Below are 22,333 nucleotides of genomic sequence, written 5' to 3' on the forward strand. Positions count from 1 at the left end.
CTCGCCAAAGAGTAATCGTGATCCATAACAGCTATAACCATACAGTCTATGGCTATAACACTATAACCACCACTTCCGCATTTGACCATGTGATGTTCCGGTGTGGTGGAATATCACATGGTCCACACCGGAAAAAAAGGATAGTGCGGACATTGCGTCACTGAGAGGCGACATTTCTTTTCCGGGACGGACAGTTATTTAAAATCAGAATTTCTCTGAAATAAAAAACCTTTGGAGACTTTTGAGATATTGTAAGTACACAACTGGAGGAAATATAGCACACTGTGCAAGTTATTTTCGGAAATTTTATTACAAAATTGTTACATATTGGAGCAAACAGACAGCAATTCGGGTCCCCAGGGATATACATCGCCCTGAGAGACAACAATTTGCCCTGATGCGCCGGTCGGTACAGAGGCCGTGATCCCAGGTCCCCCTGATGATTTATATAGGAGATGATCAATTAATTAATAATAATATAATATTTGATTATAATTTAGAATTTGCATATTTTAATTTGTTACATTTATACAGCGCTGTTCTGGTACTCAAAGCACTTTAAATATGGAAGGGGTAAATCTCCTCAACCACTACCAATGTGCAGCATCCACCTGGATGATGTGACAGTAGCCATATTGCACCAGAACACCCATCACACACCAGCTTATTGGTGGAGAGGAGACAAATTGATAGAGCCAATCAATATATATGATTAGGAGGCCACGATGATGGACAGAGGCCAATGGGCAAATCTTTTTCTGAAGGACATCCTGGGATTTTTAATGACCACAGAGAGTCAGGACCTCGGATTTCACGTCTCATCTAAAGGACAGTGCTCTTTGACAGTACATGACAGTTAGGACCCACACAGACCACAGGGTGAGCGCCCCCTGCTGGCCTCACTAACACCTCTTCCAGCAGAAACCTTGTTTTTCCCAGGAGGTCTCCCATCCAGGTACTGACCAGGCTCAACACTACTTAGCTTCAGTGGGGAACCAGTCTTGGGCTACAGGGTGACATGGCTTCTGGACATATTGTCTGTTTGTACTAGAACATGATGGGCCCTGAGGTCTGGGAGAAATGACCTCAGTGCTAAAAATACAGCCATCATCTCCAGGCAATTTATGTACAATAAGAGATCTCTCCAAAGACCCCTTGTAAAGCGGCCCTCTATGACCACTCCCCAGCCTACGAGGGATGCATCTATTGTCACTATCTTCCTGTGACAGGGCGCCCCTAATACTGTGCCTTGAGACTGGACCAATGGTTTCTTCCATATGACAAGGGTATGAAGGCATCTGCGCATAACCTTGATCATGCGAAACGGGTTTCCCCTCGGGGAGAACTCACTGGTCCTGAGCTACCACTGCAGGGACTCATGTACAGAAGGCAAAAAGGTATTACATTGGACACTGCTGCCAAGAGCCCCACCCATCTCTGGAACTGTTTTACAGTGATGGCCTGGCCTAGCTTGATCCTGGCAACTACCGCCAGGATAGACAATTGTGGGAGACAATTGTGCCCGCATTGTAGTCGAGCCCCATACCACCCACAGAAATGTAGTCCTCTACAGGGGAGACAGTATGCTTCTCTTGGCATTGAGCCTCAACCTCAGACACCTTATATGGCCAGTCAAGATTGGTTTAGTTACACACAGTCTAGTTTCAGACTCTATCACGCAAAGGCATTCACCATGGTGTTGTCTACCTTGAAAGGGAACAAAACACAGGTTCACTTGCAATGAGAATAAACATGGTTTAGTGTCGACAACAAATTAGTTTTATTGACTGCTGATAGCATGTAAAATATATAAAGAAATCAATAATAAACAGACATATTTCAACATAGCTGATTTGGTCAGACCTTCTCCATAGACCTCCACCTCACACAGAGTGAGAAGCTTTAAATTTCCAGGAATGATCAGATTCACATATCGACCCTCCATATCGTTACAAGTGTAGGTGGAAGAAACACCAGCTGGAATACTAGAAATCACAGCACATCTACAGAGAGACAGAGAAAACTTCATTCAGACTTTATTCTTTCTGCACTTGTGTTTTCAGCCTTGAGGAATCAGGGATTTCTATTAGATATTAACTCTCTGGGGTCTGAGGTGTTTTATGGGTACTGGAGGTGTTCTGACATACTCTGACATTTGTGCTTATTTCTGTTACTTGTGACATTTTCATGACTAAAATCTGACTACACTGTGTTCAGCACAAACTCTGCTACAATAATGTGTGAGCAGGATGTATGTAAAACTTTGTAGTTTTGAGAAAATTACGTTTATGCGTGATATGTGAAAAAAAATCAATGAAATAAGGCCATAAAACCTTTACTGATTATTTGTTCACAAGACTTAAACTGAATCACGTAGCCTAGAATATTTTTTTCAAAACTATGTGAAAATTGTCCATTCACATAAAACAATATATTGATTTAAAATTTGTTAGACATGTTTTGTGTAAGAAAGCTGTGAGCTGCGAGGAGGGCGTGAATCATCATGAATATTGATGTGTTTCACACCTGAGAAAGACAAAGACCCTCCCATAATGGCCCTATCAGAAGGGACTTTGAGGGATCCAGAACAAAAAATGAGGAGAGTTTAACAGAATGGCTTTTTTATTGTTTGGATTTATTTACAACACAACAATATCCAAAGATACATAACGAAGGACAAAAAGGCACATTACTGAACACACTGATCTAAAGACAGAGACTTGAACAGTAACAAACCTTTGTGCCATTCCTGAAACAGTTCCTGTTCAACAAACCTGTCATTTCCAAGGTGTTTGCTTTTTCATTTTACCATGTTCGTGTACAGAGACTCGTGTGAATGTCAGCAGGACTCTTCAGTGGCATCTGGTCCATGTAAAAAACAAACAAAAACAAACAAAAAAAAAAACATTGTGAACATGCTGATGTACATGCTGGGATAATTGTGATTTGCCTAGTAACAATTTGTCACGGTTCATGAATCGGCTGTCTCATGCTGATGTGTCTGTGTGAATGTAATTGTGTGGGTGTGGTTACTCGTTGTGTTGATTAGTGTCTCCAGCTGTCATCAATCTCAGTTCCCTTTATATGCCCAGTATTTCCCCTCTCATGTTGTCAGATCGTTGTGGTTGTTCCTCGGTGTGTGTCCTGTTCCTGTGCCTCGTCTGCTAAGATTCTTCGTTCTGGATTTCGTCAGTTCTTCGTGTCGTTTGATGTTCCACGGTTCCTGGTTGTCTTCACTCGAGCACGCAGTTCACCGCATCACCACCGGATCGCCATCTCGTCCCTGCTTCATCACCACCTGAGTGTTTGTCCCCGGCCTGTGTCTTGTTCTGACCATCTTTAATAAACTGAGTTTTACTTGCAATTTGCATCCTCCTGTTATTTCATCACACAATTGTGATTTAAAATTCCCCAAATTTTCAACTAGTACAATGTGAAGTTTATGCAACAATAACATACTATCTAATATAAGTGAGAATAAATTTCTTACCGTAAAAATCTTTCTTATCTTAAAATCACATTCTTCTTCTGAGGTAAATCCAAGGTAAAGGTGTCTTCCAAACTCAATGAAAAGCAGATGAATGATGAAGTTTGATGCTTTGTTTTGAGGTGATGGGTGCGTTTACATGTATGAGTTCCTTCACGTTGACTATTACTGTGCGTTCACACAAACACAGAGAGCGTCAAAGTGGCCGGAAGTCATTCATTTTCATTACAAGCAGGCGGCGAGCTCCGGCGACGGCGGGAATGCAAATTAGATTAGCACTTAACCATGAACACAAAAGCCACACCACATTGGTTTATTTCCTTAGCAAACATGTCACTATAATAACGATATGCGCTAATGTCTGTGTGACAAGAATTCACAGAGTTTTGTTACGTGCTCCAGAAAAAAAGTTCACAGAGACAAAGAGGCAGAAAGCACACCCTGTTTATTTTCTTTATTTTACAAAAGCACAATCAGTCCATTTAGTTTTGTTGTGTTTTATTGTGATTGTAAAATGTCTACTTTTGTATGTGGCCACTTACAGTTTCTTTTTTCATATTTCTTTAATCTATATGACCATAAATGACGGAATATTTAAAATCTATTTTGCTACTATATGTAGAAAATCCAGCAAAACTGCACCGGTGCGTTTGTCGACCCCTAAGGGTTAAGCCACTGCAAAGGTAATACATTTACGTTCTAAAAACATTCTGGGAACAGTGATTTGCAATAGTTCTAAAATGTTAAAATGTCTAATTTTCTTGTCTTGATTTTGTTTTTCCTGCTGTAATGTTGATCATTTTCTCTATATTCTCCATTGTTGCAGCTCCTCTCTTCCCAGTCTGTCAGTAACGCTCTGTTTAGTTCCTGTCTCTATGAAGCCCCTCCTTCTGAAAAGCACACTGTGCTCTGATTGGTCGGCTGGAGCAGTGTGTTGTGATTGGTCGAGCGCTTCCAGCGTGTTTGGGAAATGTCCCATCCCTTTACCATAACTGCCAGTTTCAACATACTTCTAACTAACTCAACCGTAGTATGATGTGTATGATTTATTTGAATGAGGAATATTGTGACGTGTTCATTCCCGGAAGAAAACTCAAGACTCCAATGGAAATTTCAGGAAGTTTAGAAACTGATATCGAGAATAACGCCCGCTGGAACTTTGCAGACTTTTTCATGCGCAAACAGCAATATTAAACACTAATGAAAACGGGTCTTACATGGGATTGTTGTTGCCGTTGTTCTCCAAAGAGTTTCCGATGCGAATCTCCGCTCCATTTATTCGTTCTGCACAGCAGTCTTTGATGTTAGTAATGACCACTCTAGTAACACTGTAAGTCTCACTCAGATCCAGCCTCCACCACGGGTTAGTCTGATTAGTGGTTGACGAGCACACTTTCCACGAATCCACCGTACCTGGATTACCGTCAACGGCCTTTTCAGCAAACCAGAGGCCGTATGTCGATGACTGCGTGGCGTTTCTTCTTAGTGCCAAATTTCCTGGAGAATGTGACGAAAAGATGCTGAAAACCTACTGTTATATTACAGATGTATGCTGCTAATAATAAGAATACCTAAAACTGTTACACACACCATATTCTGAATCTGAGATAAGAGTTTTTGCTGTACATTTTGCTCCTGTATCTTGACTAGATGATCCTTCCAGAGGCCTCTTAAATTTTTAATAAATAAAATGGTAAGAATTTTCAATTTAGTTAACATCAGTTAATTCATTAACCCAGCAAACACAGAACGTTGACACAACGTAGCCAACCTTCTAACGACGTTTTAACAACATGGCCAAAAGGTTGCTATAACTACGTTGTGTAGTGAAGGTTGTTACAGCGTTGTCACAATGTTGACATTAAACCACCGTTCAGGGCCATTGCTTAAGGTTGTGCCAACGGTGTCTTGACAACCACTGGACTACATAATGTACTCGTCACTGCCCTGAAGCGGGAAAATCAGCATTAAATTACAACCACCTGTTGTTTCTCATTGTGTTCTCATTCATCATCGAGCAAGGATACGTGAGTATTGCGTTTAGCCTACCTCAGCTATCAAACACAACCTACAACTTTAATTAATGTGATTAATGTAGCATCGCTCGCACTGTTTAGTTTTTCGTTTGATTTTTCTGCTATTTAGTCTCATTCGTTTCTTTGCTTCTCTGGATTTGTGGATGTTTCCCCGGTGACACCTGCTCGGCTACTGTCTGCCATACAGACCCGGTTTTGTTCTGTTCTGATCTGCCTTTGCTTTTTATGTTTTATTTATTATACTTAAAATAAATTTGTATATTAGTTTATTTATTTTCTTTCTTTTTTTCACAAATGTATGACTTGGAAGTGCAATTTGATTATATGCAGTTTTAATAAAGTTGAATTAACGAAACCTTCTGTCATTTTTACTCTTCAAAGTGTAGGCTACACTTGCAGGTGTTGATATCCCCATTAAATAATAATATAGATAAACAATAAACGATAAAAAGTATATTATTATCTAACAAAATACACCATATAAACATATTGTCAGAACGTCGTCTCTCAGTTGCTGAATGTCGCGCAACAACGTTGCTACAGCCCTGTCACGTCTTACAATTCTACGTTGTTACAATGTTGCGAGCACGTAGACAGCGACGTTGCCATAGCAGAAATGCAACGTGCCAGAGACGTTGCCACAACGTAAATGTGTTTGCTGGGAAATGGGTCATGAGTTGAGATATAAAAATGTTCTTGATCTTTTGAGTTTTGACATATAAGAGGTCATTGTGCAATAAAAATATACTTTAAGTTTAAGAAACTCAAAGCTTTTATTGATCTTTTGGATCAATTTTTATGACATAAAATTAGATTGACGCCCACTTCTACATCATTGCCTCTTTAGCCCCGCCCACGAATTGTGCATGTAAATAGTAAATATATGACAGAGAGGAAACACGGGATTGCTCCAGCAACAAAACCATAGAGATGCCTCTAATGATTCAAAGACGTTTTAAAGTGCCAAGTTGTGGAAAAATCCAGTCTTTGCATTGCCATCCTTGTGATCCTAACATTAAAAAATCTTTATTTTAACAAAGCTCCAGTCAGATTATGCCAGTAAGACACTGTTAGTTTGATCACTTCATTTTACTGCAAATTTGTTGTTTTAACAAGACACAGTTCAACACAGGCATTTCAGAGAGACTGAAAATAAAAGATGATGCAGTGCCGACTTCACTGGATCCGACAGGAATGCCGCAACCCACAAGTGTGAGTAACAGTGTTTTTACTAAGTTTCACTAGTGCTTTGTCTGATACATATCGCACTGAGTATTTATACTGCAGCGCCGCAGTCAAACTGAATATTTGTGATTTGCTGTTCTTTTCTTTGCTTTGGTTTTTATGTTTTTACATTTTATTGAAATTATATTTACATATATAATTATTCATAATTATATTTACATGAAACACTAAGTCATTCTTTGCCAATTATAACTGTGGTAACTCCAAGTACTTACTTATTTGATTATGCAAAACTGTTACCCAATCATAGCAGTGGGCGTTTACTTCCGAGTCTCGACCCCTTTAACTACATCAACTAAATGTTGTAAATCGTGTTTGCTTTGAGGCACTGAGTAGCAACAATACGGAGCCCCGAAAGGGACGTGGAGGTGTAAATTTTTTTAGGTTGGGAGAATTTTTTTTCCAAAACTTTTGCGTTCCCCCGAGAAACTTTGCGTTCCCTCGCAAAGATATTTGCGTTCCCACGCAAAACCTGTTTTGAGCTCGGACAGACACTTCCTGTTTAATGTCCCGCTGGCAGTGTTTCAGAGCTCCGTACGTTAATGGAGCGTTTCATAGTGTTTGAACTTGGACTCAGATATAAAGATGCGGTCAGTGCTTAACTCAAGGAGTTCAGTGAAGCTGGCAATATTCACAGGCTATTCGAACGTCCCTATCTTGAGCTAAACGTTGTTAAAGCACAAACGACACCTATTTACAATCACAGTAACCTAGACAACGAGCTACAACCCAATTCTCATCAAAACGAGCTTTATAATATTAATTTGTCTCTAACCAGACGAATGAGATTAAGTCCAAATAAGGGGCCGTCTGTAAAGTGCAAATCCCCAAACCTTCTGCACATTTTATATTATTGAACATATTCAATAGCTTCACTGTGACGCACTGTACTGTCACCAAATTCAGTTCACACATCACTGCTCTCCTGCTGGTTATACTACATAGTTATTGTTGTGAGATTGTCTTTTGTCCCTGCTAAGTTACCGTAGTTTGGGTATGCTAACCACTAGAGGGCACTGTATGATTATTATTGATGGAGTCCAACAGATGGCTGAGTCTGCTCTGTATTGTAACATTAGTAAAATAAAAGAACGCTCTTGAATAAAGTACAACGAGCCGTGTATTACCTGATATCATGACATGGTGTCAGAATTAAGTACTTCACGCCGACATTAAGAGCAAATTGGCAAAGTTTGGACCTCACGAGCCGTTCGATTTCTCGCAGCCAGCGGAGTGGCTCACATGGCGGCAGAGATTCTCCCGGTTTAGAGTCGCATCGAAACTGGACAAAGAGAGCAGCGAAGTGCAGGTGAACTCGCTCTTGTACTCGATGGGGAGAGATGCTGAACCTATTTACGGCTCGTTTGTGTTTCCTGCGGCAACCGAGGCCATGCCACATCCAGAGTATGAGTTTAATCTAGTGATGCAGAAGTTTGATGAACACTTTGTCCCAAAAAGAAACGTCATCCACGATCGCGCCTGTTTTCATAAGCGGAACCAAAGGGCCGGTGAGACAGTTGAAGCTTTTGTGCGGAGCCTGTACGAGCTCGCGCAGCACTGCGAGTTCGGTGCGGGGAAGGACGAGCAGATCCGGGACCGGATCGTCATCGGAATAATGGACAAAGATGTTTCGCAAAAACTCCAGCTAGAGGCGGACCTGACTCTGGAGAGAGCCATCCAGCTTGCACGGCAAAGTGAACAAGTGAAACAACAAAGTGCAGAGCGCGTGGAAACTACAGTGAATGAGATGAGACGTAAACAGTACAATAGCACAAGGAGGAGCTATGATAAACCACGGCAGGGACAAGGACAGAAATACAGTGAGAACAAACTGAACTGTCAGAGATGCAATAGGATGCATGATAAAAAGGAAAGCTGTCCAGCCCGTAATAAAAGGTGCAGAAAGTGCAATAAAATCGGACATTTCGAGGCCGTGTGTAAATCCAAGATGCTGAAAGAAGTCAGAGCAGAGGCCGTTATGGATTCAGACGAGGATTCATTTTTTATTGGAGAACTATTCCTGAGAGCAACCACAAAGTCAAAGCCAAACATCATTGAGGAGTCAAACACCGATACTGACTGGGATGTAGAGCTACTTGTGAATGGCAGTCCGGTGGGTTTTAAAATTGACACAGGTGCTGATATCACCGTCATGACTGAAGAGGCTTTCAGCAAACTTCGTCAAAAACCAAAACTGAACAAGTCCAGGCCAACAGTGTACAGCCCAGGCGGGAAAGTCCGATGCGTGGGTAAGTTCCTTGCCACCACTACATACAAAGGTCAGAAATACCAATACTGGATTACAGTTGTAAAAGGACAGTATGTTAGTAACTTGTTGGGCAAGGCAGTGGCAAAGCACATGGGGCTGGTAGCAAGAGTCAATGCTATCACTAGTGACTTAACAAGCGATGTGTTCGGGGAAATAGGACTACTGAACTGTGAGCCTGTTAAGATCGAGCTGACTGAGGGAGCAGTCCCGTACAGCGTCAACACGCCACGCAGAGTTCCGTTTCCGCTCCTTCCAAAAGTAGAGAAAGAGCTAAAGCGTATGCTGAGCCTCGAGATCATTGAGGAAGTTACAGAGCCGACAGACTGGTGTGCTCCAATGGTGCCCGCTCCAAAACGCAACAAGGACGAGGTCAGAGTGTGTGTGGATTTGAAACGCTTGAACAAGGGAGTGAAGCGTGAACGTTATATTTTGCCCACACTGGAGGATATAACACCTAAGCTGGCAGGAGCCAAGGTTTTCTCCACTCTGGATGCCTCTAGCGGGTTCTGGCAAATTCCATTGGACCCCAGCTGCCAAAAATTGACAACCTTCATTACCCCAATGGGCCGGTTTTGCTTTAAACGTCTGCCATTCGGCATTACATCGGCACCTGAGATTTTCCAGCGGCTGATGACCGACCTGCTCAAAGGCCTAGAAGGGACTGTCGTTGTAATGGATGATATCCTGGTTTATGGTTCTACAAAAGAGGTACATGACCGCCATCTCGACGCGGTGTTGCGGACAGTTAAGGCGTCCGGTCTCAAGCTCAACAGGGCCAAGTGTCACTTTGGAAAGACTGAACTGCAGTTCTTTGGACACATCATTAGCGCGGATGGTGTGAAGCCTGATGAGAGCAAAGTGGAGGCTATCGCTCAGATGTCCAGCCCCTCCAACGTGGAGCAGCTGCGGCAGGTGCTTGGACTGGTTAACTATGTTGGAAAATTCCTGCCAGGCCTGTCTTCGGTGTTGCATCCACTCACGAACCTGCTCAAGAGAGAGACTGCGTGGGTTTGGGGTGAGCCTCAGGAGCAAGCGTTTAACAAAGCAAAAGTAATGCTCATGGCTGCACCAGCTCTTAGTTATTACGACGCCAACAAACCAACAGTGGTCAGTGCCGATGCCAGCAGTTATGGCCTGGTGCTGCCCTGTTGCAAGACCACGATGGAGAGTTGCGGCCCGTTGCCTTTTGCTCGCGCACACTCACTGATGCGGAGAAGAGGTATTCGCAGATCGAAAAGGAGTGTCTGGCATCTGTCTGGGCTTGTGAACGTTTCGCCCGCTACATCCAAGGTATGGGCCAAGTCCGTTTACAAACTGACCACAAGCCACTGGTGCCATTGATCAACTCATACGATCTGGACAAAACGCCACTACGATGCCAGAGACTGCTTATGCGCCTCATGCGATTCAATGTCACTGCTGAACATGTTCCCGGTAAGCAGCTAGAAGTCGCAGATACACTCTCCAGACATCCACTGAAAGACAGTTACGTGACCGAAACAGAAACGCAAGTGAAGGCATATGTGAACACTATGGTGGCTAGCAAACCAATCAGGTCATCCAAGATCGAGGAAATTCGCAAAGTCACACAAAGCGATGCCGAACTTCAAAAAGTAATCACATTCATCCGAAAAGGGTGGCCTCGCAAAATGACAGAGGGCTCACCACTGCGTGGATACTATGCAGCCAGAAGTCACTTATCAGAGTCGGACAGTCTGGTCCTATATCACGACCGCATAGTAGTTCCAGCAGTACTCAGAGCTGGGGTCCTGGACCAACTGCATGAAGGTCACCAGGGCATCACCAAATGTCGCGAGCGAGCCAAGTTGACAGTTTGGTGGCCAAACATCGGAGCTCAGATCACAAACAAAGTGAAATTATGTGATTTTTGCAGAAAGTACAAACCTACACAAAGACGTGAACCACTGGTAACCACTCCCCTGCCCAGTGGCCCATGGCAAAGGATTGCCGTTGACCTGTTCGAGTTAGAGGGTAAGACTTTTCTTGTCGCTGTCGATTATTTCTCTAGAGACATTGAGATTGCTTCCCTCACCACCATGACCAGCAAGCAGGTTATTAACAAGCTCAAGCACATTTTCGTGAGATGGGGCATCCCGCTAGAACTGGTCAGTGACAACGGGACACAGTTCACATCAGCCGAATTCCAAGATTTCAAACAGAGGTATGGTTTCACTCACATTACCTCCAGCCCACATTATCCACAGTCAAACGGAGCTGCAGAAAGGGCTGTTCAGACTGCCAAGTACATCCTCAAACAGCCGGACCCCTGCTTAGCCCTTATGGGTTATCGCTCTACACCAATCGCAGCAACAGGTGCAAGTCCAGCACAGCTCATGACTGGTAAACAAATCCGTACTACTGTTCCTGTTCTGGAAAAGACATTGCTGCCACGTCCATTAGACCCGGATCAAGTCTACATGAAGGACGCAACAGCAAAAGGTTCATACAGATTCTACTACAACCGCAGGCATTCGGCACGCGCGTTCCCCTGAACTTCACCCTGGTCAAACTGTTAGAGTGAAGCTCGATGGGGAGAAGGGATGGACAACACCTGCCAGGGTCATCAGTAAGTCCAAGGAGCCGAGATCCTACCTCGTGGAGATGGCCAATGGAAACGTGACCCGTCGGAACAGGCGTCACCTCCAGACTGTTCCTGAGACCGAACCTCCTGCGGAACAGCAATGTGCCCAGCCTACAGTGTCTCAGCAGGACAGCAGTTCCCTACCGACAGACGTGACTGCGCCGCCGGAATCACCAGTGGGCCAGCTACCGGCAGGCCCTCCCGCAGGGTCTCCCCTTCCACCATTGACTCCTGTGAGAAGAACTTCCAGGGGCCGTGAGATAAAGTTGCCTCTTAGGTTTCAAGACTGATGATGTTCAAAAGGGCAGAATAATCCCTTTCAGGACTGAGGGCAGTCTACCCCTGTGACGTCCTGCACCGTTCTGAGACTATTTGCGAAGATGTAATGAGAAAAAAATGTTATTTGATAACAAAGTTGTTGCATTTATTTTTGTTATATGGTTTAAGAAAATGAAAATTTAATTAATATTGCAAAATGCAGATGTTTGGCATCTTGTTATTGCTAACTTCTAAAAGGGGGAGATGTTGTGAGATTGTCTTTTGTCCCTGCTAAGTTACCGTAGTTTGGGTATGCTAACCACTAGAGGGCACTGTATGATTATTATTGATGGAGTCCAACAGATGGCTGAGTCTGCTCTGTATTGTAACATTAGTAAAATAAAAGAACGCTCTTGAATAAAGTACAACGAGCCGTGTCTTACCTGATATCATGACAGTTATAGTTATAGTAGGCTACATTTAAAAAAAAAATGCATCATTTTTATAATTATTTATTATTAAATAAAATCAATAACTTCACCCTTTTTAGAAAATATATTAGGCTATAAATAACTTCACACTGTTATACAGTGATGCCATCAAATTCAGTAAGCAAATACAATGCAAAAGCTGCGTACAGTACCAAAATAATTTGTGTAAAGAATAGGCCTATTTATTTTTTATGTGCAATTACCTCTCAAGGGGGAAGTAAAGTTTCTCGGGGGAACGCAAAAGTTTTGCGAGGGAACGCAAAGTTTCTCGGGGGAACGCAAAAGTTTTGCTAGGGAACGCAAAGTTTCTTGGGGGAACGCAAAAGATTTGAAAAAAAAATTCTCCCAACCTAATTTTTTTTTCCACCACCACGTCCCTTTAGGGGCTCCGTACAACTAGATATTCAAGAGTACGGCAGTGTAATTTACTCAGTACAGTGAGTGAAACTATTCATCACTGTCGTACACATATTCTGTGAGCTTGTTCTTCCAGTTTTTTCTGTGTTAATGGAAACTGCAGCACAATTATTTGAATTAAAGGATTTTAAGTCAACCCTAAATGACACGAAATAACCAAATTAATATGGATGCTTTACATGTCTCATCCTGACTATCTGTTAAGACGCAGTCAAATATTTAGTCAAAGTACATCGTTTTAAACACGCCAGTGACTGTAAACCGGAACGCATATGGCTGACGTTATGAACCTATAGTACTTTTGGTAAATGAGTGTTCGTGGTTGGATTGTGTTTAGATTAAAACAAGTTAATGTGAATTAGACAAACTCACAAAACTAACCTTCTGCGCCGTCCACCTTCATTTGAACTGAGAAAAACCCTTTTGAAAGAAATGAGAAACAAAGAAAGAAACTTTTTTTAAATTAAAGCACAAACATTTTCAGACAGTTGACGCGAGCCATTGACTTTCATTGTATAGGCTATATATTTTATAACTGTCAGGTTACCAACATTCTTCAGAAACTCATTTGGTTTTGGAACAACTTGATGGTAAGTAATGACAAAATTACATTTTTGGGTGAACTAGCCCTTTAAAAACACCGGGGGAAAACTATTTGCTATTAGGATATGAAAAAACTTGCACAGTCGTAGTAAATTGATCTTGTTTTGTGTTTTAGGGATTAGAAATTTTTACTGGAAAACCAAAAACAACAAAAAACTAAATATGTTAATACATCACAAAACCCACCACATCAGATTGCCTTTTGGGGTCTTATGAAAAGTGCATCTAAAAGAAAAAGCTGGAATCAGTAAGATATTAGACACATGGGAGTTGTTTTACTCACCCAGTAAAAGCGACAGAGTCCTGTAGAAAACCCTTGTGTTCATTTCAAGCGTTTCCGGATTCGTTCTGCTTTCGGCTGAGGATGTTTGAATGATTACTGTGAGACAGAGAGAGATGAGAGACACATTAGATCAGCTTTACATATCAGCGCGTCTTCTGTCCGTCTGTGTCATTTCAATCACATGATATCGTTTCTCCTCCCACATTTTCACATTTTAAGTTTAAAATGACTTACAATGCCTCATCTATTTCTTTAAATAGATAAAAAAAATCAAGAATGCAGATTAGCAATTATGCACAATTCTGACTATCATCTGGAAAAAAATGCATTATTGTTGATAATAATAATATTCAAATCTTACTATAAAAAAAAATCTTATTGCAATATTAAAAGCATAGTGTCATTTACATTTACATTTGTTAATTTACTGTCGCAGACACAGTGCCAAGTTAAGTTGATTAGCATTTTATTTTTTCATTCTTCATAATCTTATGATGTCAGATGACCTTGGTGAAATCAGCAGAATTCAAATTATATTATATTATACAAATCAATTTGTATAAATTACTCATATATTAATTTAAGTCCAAAGCGCAAAATGGTAGAATAAGTCGTATATAAATACGCCCGCCGTGTGAACAGACTTTGCAATACGCGTATCAAATCATTTATTATGTTCAGGAACTCGCATGCTCCAAAATCTCACGATTTCAAGAAAAATGTCCTACGTTAAATGACTTAGAGCCTATGTGTATTTTGCAAAACATTGGCAACTGTTTTTTACCACTTAATTAGTAGCACCACAATTAATGTGTGTGATCTGTTGACTTTACGTCCTCAGACTCGGACTATGGCACACACCATCAACCAAAAAGAATCTGCAGTGATCACGTGTTACAAGGCTTTCAGAAAACTCTGAATTTACAGGTTGTAATTATGAGTTCTACGGGGACGTGAATGCTTTTTACAAGTCTGAACTTCGTAATCACAGTAATTCCATCATGGCGTGAACCTTTATTTTAAAGTGCAAAGTATAGAAAATTAAAATGTGCACAAAGTTCTGTAAAACCTGTATTTTTACCACACTAGTTGTAAGTGTGTCTCATCAGATGATCAACACGCACGTGCAGTTTTTTGCCCACTCGAACAATTCAGGTCGATACCTGTGGCTTTAGGTGGTCGAATCTCAGCTCATTTTGAGGAAGAATGTAAAATAAAGCTCAGATATTTTGCAATGTAGCGGTTTTCATCTCTCCTTATTTGTTGTGATCCTTCTGGATCGCAAAAAAAGGGGGGCTCGTCCGGAAATTGTACATTTTAGTTTTTTCGATTTGTTGTTTACGTTTTGAAGACAAGTTTGGTCAAGGTCAAGGTCAAGGTCAAGTTTATTTCTATAGCACCTTAAAACAACACGAATGTTGACCAAAGTGCTTCACAATCTCAGCACAGATGCACATACAGTTAAAACATAGCATATCAAAAGAATTCAAACCAAACGACACTAAAAAGTGCAATTGCATGATCTTTTCAAAAATGCAAAAATTGGTTGTTCTTCTTGACTTGCGGTATCAGGTGCATAGAAACCCGCTAATGCTTGAAGATTAGGGTCTACTTAGTTAGATTTATTTTTAGGGAGGGTGTGAAGTTGAATCTCCAGGGTATCCTTTTTTCTTGGTGGTTTTGCAGCTGTGGAAGTGTTTGCTTTTAAAGATTTAATTTACTATTAACATGCACAATTCGTGGATTCGTCTATCTAATTTTATTTTATAAAATCCAAAAAAAGCAATAAAAGCTGAAGTTTTGAATTTCTTAAACTTAAAGTATATTTTTATTGCTCAAATGACCTCGTATATGTTATCACATGCATCACACACATGACCAGCATCGGCTTGCAAAGAAAGTTAGCAAAGACATTATTTAATGCATTAAATGGATCATGAGTTGAGATATAAAAATGAGTGAAAGACATATCTTGTCATTGAAACTTGCCTATGGAGGAGTGAGCCAGCTCTCAGATTTATTTATTGTGAAAACTAATGGATACATTTAGATAAATAGCCTATATTTCATACTTTATAGCATATTATAATACAATATTTATAGAATATAGGCCTAATCAGTATACAAGACTGAACCACATAGATGTGAAATATAAAGGCTATCATGATCATTTTGCCAACAATAAACCATGGATTTGTTTAGTTTATAATACGTTTTATTTTTAACTTAAACAAATACAACTTATAACATTCAAAACTCATCGGCTTTAGACTGCATTTGAAGAAAAATAAACACAACAGTTTTCTGTAGCCTTGTGCAAACTTATTCAATAGAATTAGACTTCTAGAATGTTCTTTCCAGTCCAAAAAATATATATTTTTTTAATTTAATTAGACAACATTTTAAGGAAGTGTAATGCAGATATCTTTATATAATTATACTTCCATTATAGTTAACTTTCTTTCCTGTGCAAAGTAATAATACATAAAAAAAAAAAATGTAATTTAATTTTTCGCCGGCTGCTCGGAGGTAGTCATTTTTACATTTCCCGCTGTTGTCACTTGTCGTCATCATCACTACACTGTTAGAAAAATCTGTAGAAATTACAGTATTACTGGCAGCTACTTGCCAGTAACTTACTGTAGATTTAAAATTATGTTATTTAGTGGCAACAATTTGTTCAAAATTAAATGAACATTAAACATAGAAAACAAAGATAACAAATCTTTATCTTTACAGAATAAAACTAAAATAACATCCTCATGCAAAGCATTCTGGGAACCAAAATCTGAAGGAAAAAAAAAACAGAAAAAGGTTGATGAAGATTTCTGGTTCCCAGAATGCTTTGCATTAGATTGTTATTTTATAATTTTATTCTTTAAAGACAAAGACTTGTTAATAATGTTCATTTAACTTTGAACAAACTGTTGCCAGTAAATAACATAAATTTAAATCTACAGTAAGTTACTGGCAAACAGCTGCAAAACTACAGAAATTTTTTTACAGTGTACGATACGTGACTCACAATGACTGAAACGACCAATTAAAAGGGCATTCTCTGATGATGTTAAAAACGCTACGCTGATCATAGACAAACAGGGGGAGAAATTAATATCTACCGCACCGTCTGTTTTGTTTTTTTCTTATCATCACCTACAAATGTCTTCGTTCATAGTCTGACATATATTAGAAGCTATGTGTCTGTCATGGATTTGCACTGAATTGATTCTCAAAAATACAGAACAAAGTGTGTTCCGTATCAGTTCAATACGGAACAAGACTTTTATGTGTCAAATACGGGACGATTCCGTATTATACGGAACGGTTGGCAACCCTAGCTACATTTAACACTGGCGTGGAAAGAATTAAATGGCCACTTTTAACACTGGCATGGGAAGAGTTAAATGGGCACATTTAATGTTGGCGTGCAAAGAGTTTAGATTCAAAAAAGAGTCATGAGTCAACGATTTTCCAGAAAAATGTCAAATACTGTTTCCAAAAACGGATGTGTTTGTGTCAGCGGACCTTCACATGCTTTAGACAACCACTTAAACGTACAGTTTGGATTTTTTTTTCTCCACTAGGGGTTGCTAACCTCTTACAATAACAAAGGCGTAGTTTGATGACGCAACATTTGCTAAGAATTATGGATCTTGTCATCAACGTCAAGCCAACCGATCTAATAATGTTTATGGATGACTGAATACATCGATGTTTTTATCATGACTGTGATATGAAGCAGTTCGGGATTGCTAAGAGACAGCTATCAGCTCCACACGCGACGTCCCGCGGAAATAAAAGGAATATGGACATTTCATTCTACCGAACTACACGCAAAATTACTACTCCCAGGTCAGTTTATTAGACAAATTATACTTGTGGAACATTACACTATCACACTAAACTGCATTTCAATGTGTTGAAATGTATGTGTTAGTTTGTAGTTCATCTGTATGAGACTAGCAGTAAGCTAGATCAACATTAGAATAACATACAGATCATATTCTGACATTTTATCATTGTTGAACTATAAAACATTATGTAAATGTGCTCACCTGTTTAATAAAGTACATGTAGAAGCGGTTGAAGTCTCAGACGTGGAGCTCTCGTTTATATACTGTCTATGGGAGCTCTCGGCATCTCGAAAACACCGCGCTGATATTGATTCTCGTTTTAGCTCTCCTTTTTTATCCAAAGTCTGCTTGCCATGGTCCGTAATGTTTGAACGAAACAACAACAGCGTGCAAATAGACATTGCGAACTACATTGTACACGTCTGTCGCCTTGGTTACTATCAGAGGGCTCTGCTCATATCTCTGGTTGCTATGGCAGCACGAGCGGAAACCAGGGACAACGCGGATATGACGCCATTGATGGCGACATAACGGAAATAAAGAAACGTGCCGTGTCTTCGAATTAAATTAAAATTTCTCCTGATTTGAAAGTTGTTGGAAACAGTCGGGATAATGTAAGTACACAACTAAAAAAATATATAACATAGATATAGTGATTTTTGCTATTAAAAAAAAAAAAAATAAAAAAAATACATATTGTGCCTTTAAGATCAATCTAAACACCCAACAAGCAAGTCTTCGTGCTCGGCTGTAGGCGTCCTAAACCAAATGGTAATTGCCATGTTGGTAGATTAGCACCTGTAGGATTTCCTTTTGTTGAAAGCACAGATAAGAGTAAAAAGCTACTGTTTAGATCCATATTCGAGGCAGTTCGACTTCATGAACGCATTACTTAAAAAAAAAGAAAGAAAAAAGAACCTCTATGCAAGACTGTATTCTTGTAATGTTTCGACATTAATCTCGAAATATTTCGACTTTATTCTCGTAAAAATCATTATTATCATTTTTTTTCGGATTTTATTTATTTATTTTACGTTGCGGTTCAGGGCTTCTGTACCTTACAGTGAACAATTCTAAAAAAAAAACACACAAAAAAACTTTAATAATCTAAAGAACATTTTTTCCCACTATAAAAACCTTAAGTGCAGTTGAAAGATTCCATTGATTAAAGGTCCTTTACGGAACCATTGATGCCAGAACCTTTATCTTTAAGAATGTATGTGGAAGAAACTAAGGTTTGAGGTTTGAGCAGGGGCTGGACTCCTGTGCAGCTCAAGTGCTGATTTACATCATTCAAATCCACACAAAACAACAGGGAAATGATCAAGCTGATCCAGATGGAGTGGAAAGCAGGACAAACTACAGGTTTAACACACATGTGCAGAAGATACTAACCTAACACAAAACAATTTGTCATTGGACAAAAAAGTAAAGAACTTTTATCACACTATAGGCTACGTTTACACGTGGATGGCTATTTTTATAAACGGACATTTCACCCCTCTTCGTTTTCAAAAAGAACATCATGCACACGAACCTGTGTATATGCTGTCAAGAGCATGCCAAACCTGTAGGTGGCAGTGTAACGAGAAGCTCAAGCCCACCTTAGCCAATCAGAATCCCGAAAATAGTCACATTCTGTGACGTCGCTGCCTAAAACTCTGTTTTTCTCAGTTTACATGCAAACATGCAAACGAAGCTTTTCAAAATCTCCAGTCTGGCCGGAGTTTTTAGAAAGAATCGGTTTCATTGGCGAATCCTCCGTTTGTGTGTAAGCGAAGGACGCAAATGAAGGGAAATGTCTCCGTTTTTCAAAATAACCATGTACGTGTAACCGGGGCCATAGATGTGTCACAGTTGTGTTCTGTCTGAGTCTTGTTTTCATTAGTCACATGTCTTCCTTTGTTCTGTTTTCCTGCCACTCATTTGTATCTATGGTAACGTCATTATCAGTTCAGTTGTATCACCTGTGTTCTGTTAATCAGTGTTCATCTGTGGTTGTATTTAGTTCCATTCTGTTCGGTCAGTCCTTGTCCAATCTCCGTTGTATTAAGAGTGTGTGTACCTTCTGCCTGTCTGTACCTGTTTGGATTATATTGTTAGTAAAAGTTTGCATTAGAACTTTAGATTTTCCCTCGTCTTCTTCTGCCTGCACCACACCGTGACAATATGTTACTGGTATTTTGTAGTAGAATTTTTTATTGGCTTGGTCATATTATAATAATATTCTATTAAATTTCACCTCATGAAAATCTTGCGTTTACCTCTGTGTGCTTGGTTATTCTTCTTTGATTAATCAGTTTTCCACCAGTGGCCAAGACACATTCTGCTGGACACAACCTGGCAAAACAATAAAAAGGCTTTTAAAAAAGGGACATATTTAACAGGACATGAAAAGATAATAACAGGACTATAACGGATTATCAGTTATAACGTTATCAGTTTGTAGCAGTAAATGAAGAGATGTCTCATCGATCACAAGTTCAGTATGGTGTACCACAAGGCTCAGTACTAGGACCAGTACTGTTCACTCTGTACATGCTACCATTAGGAGATATCATTAGGAAACATCCCAGGTGAAAAGGAAATATATTTAAATTGCGCTTATTTTGATATATTTAATGTATTTTAAGTGTACAGTATTAAGTATGTATTAAATGTGTTATTTTGAGACAACTTCAAATATACTTAGTATACTTTAATATGTATTTAAGTTCAATTTTAAGGTAATAGTAATATATTTTAATATACTTAATTGTGTTAAAATGGACCTATTTTAAGTTCATTTAGTGTAATTTAATAGCACTTCTTTAAATTGTATTTTTAATACACTTTAAATATGTTTTAGAACAGCTTAAGTATATTTTAAGCTTCACATTAATGTGTTCCCAGTATATTTTAAATATAATATCAGCTTATTAATAATGTATTAGAAGAACACTATAAGAGCCACTATTAATATAATAAAAATACATTTTTATAAAACCATTTAGTATGAAAATAATTTATTTTAATGTATTATAAATACCGTGAAAAATTATCATTCCGTAAAACACAGTAAAAAATATTTGTATAAAACACACACACACACATGCCTCGTTGCATTTCCTTCGAATCAGTGCTCGCACCTCAGACGTCTTGGAAATTGTTTGATCAGTGTCTGTGAAAGGGGGAAAAGAGGAGTTTATTTTTAGATTAAAGCAAAATTAACCTCAGTTAAAAAAGTAACTGTTCCCTCTCAAAAGGGAACTTGCACTATTGGGGAACGATGTTCTCTAGGCGCCACTTTAATACTTCTGAGTCGCACTAGTAGTGTCATAGTTTTGACATTGTTCAATGTCAATGTTTTGACATTTCCCTCTGTTGTACATACAAGGTGAAAAAGACATACTGTTAAATGTATTATAAATGCATTAAAGTACATTTGTTTTGTACTAAAAATATACTTAAGTACATATTTAATACATTTAATTGTAAGTCTTTTTCGCCTGGTAAAAATGGAATTCTTTAACATGGCATGTAATGCTTAGTTCATATTTTAACAGTAGACATTCAATATAAAATGTTAATTCAGAAAAGGAGTTAATAAAATATCTCTTGAACAACTGTGAAGTCTGCATGGTATGTCACTGTATCACAGCAAAAAGGGGCAATTTAAAGGTGCCATGTGTCATAATTGAGGTAAAAATATCCAAAAAATAAACTACACGCATCAAAAGAATGAGAAGAAATAAGGGTGATGATGTCATTAAAAAAATGTCAAGTTATAGTGCTGCAGAGATATCAACCTGAATTAGCATTAGCATTACTAGCCACGGCTCGACAGGTGTCGTAATACCAGTTTCAGCCATGGTAGGCGGTATGCGGGCAACATAACCACCAGTCAAACATGCAATACACGAATAACTCGCACGGCTTGTGGGCGCATGGCCGTAGCCAGCTATGAGGTCACCGAGGTCCGGACCTCGGTCAATTTTTTATATTCAAAAATAAAATGTCAAGATTTCTGAATGATTAATTAGCCGTTTAAACCGCGTCATATGTGTGTTTGCGATTTATGTCGCTGCGAGAAGGTAGAACAGTGAACGGGGCTTGAGAGCGTGTTGTGAGCAGACTGTAAAAAATGCGGCAGAGCGCTTTATGCCACTTTATTATAATTTATAAATAAAGTGCAAAAGAAACTACAAGCATGATGCAACGGCATCGTAGTTGATGTCAATTTGTAAGTCATGAAATGACCAAAAAGTGCAAATAAACTTTTTTTTTTTCTTTTACATTTCCGATAATGGCGCGTATAATTTGCACTAAGTGCCTGTCTTTTTAGCAAAATAAGACACCCTTTACTAAATAGCTACAGTGGCATAGGTCGTTGGGCGTGCGTGAGGTGTTTGAAACTAAGTAGCTTTTGACGCGTTCGACTCCAGTTCGAATCCGCCTTTTGCCGAACTCGCTCTTCTCCCTCTTCTCCCTTTTACCAATACATGAGATGTAAAATGTATAGCCTAACATAAAGGTCTCTAGCGTTATATTTTGCCAACGAACTAATATCGAAACCGTGATATGGTTTTGTGCTTTATAAAACAGCACAAGACTTTGTATCCTACATTATGTTTGTGCTGCGTGATTTAAAGAAAAGTGCGCACTTTGCTCACGCGATCAAAGGGTTTATTTCTTGCAAGTGAAGCCATTAGGACAAACGTATTGTAATTTTCCTATAGTGTAATGTAAAATATACTTGAGAAATATTCATTTTCATTTATTAGGCTATATGGATAATGATAGAAATCA

Source organism: Scardinius erythrophthalmus, assembly GCF_964197995.2.
Source record: "Scardinius erythrophthalmus genome assembly, chromosome: 2".
Classification (NCBI taxonomy): domain Eukaryota; kingdom Metazoa; phylum Chordata; class Actinopteri; order Cypriniformes; family Leuciscidae; genus Scardinius; species Scardinius erythrophthalmus.